The sequence below is a fragment of the Neomonachus schauinslandi genome, chromosome Y (assembly GCF_002201575.2).
Source record: "Neomonachus schauinslandi chromosome Y, ASM220157v2, whole genome shotgun sequence".
In the NCBI taxonomy this organism is placed as follows: Eukaryota; Metazoa; Chordata; class Mammalia; order Carnivora; family Phocidae; genus Neomonachus; species Neomonachus schauinslandi.
Window position 1 is genome coordinate 767,602 of NC_058420.1, and position 2,426 is coordinate 770,027.

Sequence of the window (2,426 nt, forward strand, 5' to 3'; positions counted from 1 at the left end):
AGTGCATTCACTAGTGCCAAAGGCCTAAAGGACACTAAACAGATGGAGGGGATCCGTCCCTGGGCTCATGGAGGTAGCATTCTGAGAGACACTGACACAGTGCAGTGAAGCAATGTCGGTGACTCCTGGGACCAGTGTGTGAGCTCAGGGGATGGACAGAGAGGACTGGGCGATGGACTAGTTTGTAGAGGGAAGTGTTCTCTGAGGAGTTCCTGCGGCAACCCTAGGTGGCAAGGTGCATGGAGTTTGGGAGCAGCATTCCAGGGGAGATAGGTAGTGAAAGGGGGTGACATGCAGACATGGGGAGCTAGAGGGTGCGGTAGACCGAGGAACATGTGTCCTGGAATCCACAGGAGGTCTGAGCAGGACCAGTGTGGGATACAGGGAATTGCGGAGTTTTCACTCAGTCCTCCACAGGGACATCAGCTGAATGGGCAGAGAAGAGCAACCCGGGCAGATGGGTGTTTACCGGAAGGGAGTCCAGGAGGGCATTTTGGTTTGGGGCATGAGCGAGTAGGAGAGTGGGGCCCTTTGTGAAGCTGAACTGGGGAGACCATTCCTGGATTTGTGTAGCATTGTCCCACAGGGTTTTCTTCATTTTCACAGTGGAAGGCAGAGTTCTACAGAGGTTTCTACAAGTTGCAGCACAACCATACTCCCTTGAGACCCACTGTGTGATGTGACACTCTGAGAACCCTGTTTCAGTTGAGTCTACTTACGGCATGGCTGCAGCTGCACCTGGAACAGCCCCTCCAGCTCACCACCCTGCAGTCAGTTCTTCCCACTGCTGCCAAACTGACGGGTGCAGTATGAGCAAGTTTAAACCGTCTTCAGTTTTCCCCTGTGGAATTGAAATGCTGAATTTGAGAGTGTGGCTTAAGGAGCTCACTTCCATTTCAGGAAACCCACACCTTGAAGGAAATGTTCAGGGTTAATTTTGGCAACAGAGTTTCCCAAAGAGATGTCTTAATTTGCCCTGAATGAATGGACTCCCCCATCTGTGGGGTCAGTCATGATGGACTGTAGAGAGAGCTGTTCTGGAAGAAACAGAGATGGTTTGAAATGCCTGATCCATACTTTGGGGGGTTCAAGGATATTCTCTTCATCCAGTCTTATTGTGATGATCTGAAAAGTTACCCTACTCCAGCAGTTCTGTGTGATGTGGGTTCCCCAGTGTAAGAGGAGAGGCTCGCTTTGGCTAAACAGAGCAAGAGGTTGCCAGTCAGGAAGCAAGCACCTGGGGCTTGTAGCCCAGAGGAGGCTGGAACAGGGCTGGGCATGGTCCTGGGGGTAGGCCTGAAAGGAGAATACTTCATGAGACCCCTGGTCCTGTGTTCAGTGGTGAGTGGTCTGCTTCCCCTAGAGAGTGCCAGAGTGGATGTGAGAGGACACCACACCTGCCCCAGGCTGATGAAGAGAGAGGGAGAGTCTAGCCTTTGGGCCTTCCAGGTGAGCTGACTACCAGGCTATGCTCCCTTTGTGACTCCACTGTGATGGCTTGGATGAGGGTAAAGGTCATTCCCAAGCTGGCATTTGCAAACGTGAGTAGGGAGGGGAACTTGTGTCTCATTTCACACCAGTCAGCCCACCAGCTCGGGCTCACCTTTTCTATGAGGCCTGAGCTCCCTCAGCAGCTCCTGGGAGGACGATATCTAGGATGAGGACACTCGTAAGAGGGGCCACCTTGACTTGAGTTTTGAACAAGCCCAACAGCAATGCCAGCCATCTCAGTAAGCCCATCCTTCTTCCACCAACATAAACAAAATTTCTCAAATGACGTCCATACACGGAACACACTTTTCCTAAAATCTTCCCCTCCCAAGTAGACTTTGGGTCCTTAGAAAGGCCTCATCCATGCACAGAAATAAATTCAGCAAACAACATGTTTTTAGCTGTCATGTGCCCTCATCTCTAGCTTTTGGTAAGAATGACAGGAAGATGTGAGATTCCCCACAGGTACACTGTAACTTCACGGCTATGTTTGGTCAGCCTTCAGTTTGCTTCTTCTGGTTTGAGCACATAACTGGGGCTTCCCATACTAGCCACACTCTTGTAGACCCACCACCTGCTCACACACCAGAATGAAGAAGATCCAGAGTCACATGACATAACACCCCAAATATGCAAGATGGGTAATTAAGAACATTCACCTTGCCAATGTCCAGAAAAATGTCATCTTGAATATGCCACACAATCCAAAGATCGCCAAGATCAATGATGACCGAGATGTTGGGATTTCCACTGGGTTTGGAAGGAACCATTATAAAAATGCGTCAATAAGCTATTGCAGTTGGGATTGAATCAAATGAAAGTAAGTCTCAGGACAGAAAGATATAAAAAAGAACATAATTAACAATTAGAACTGAAAAAAATATAACTAAAATTTTTGCAATGCAGTAAATTGGCTCAGTAGGACAATGTAGATG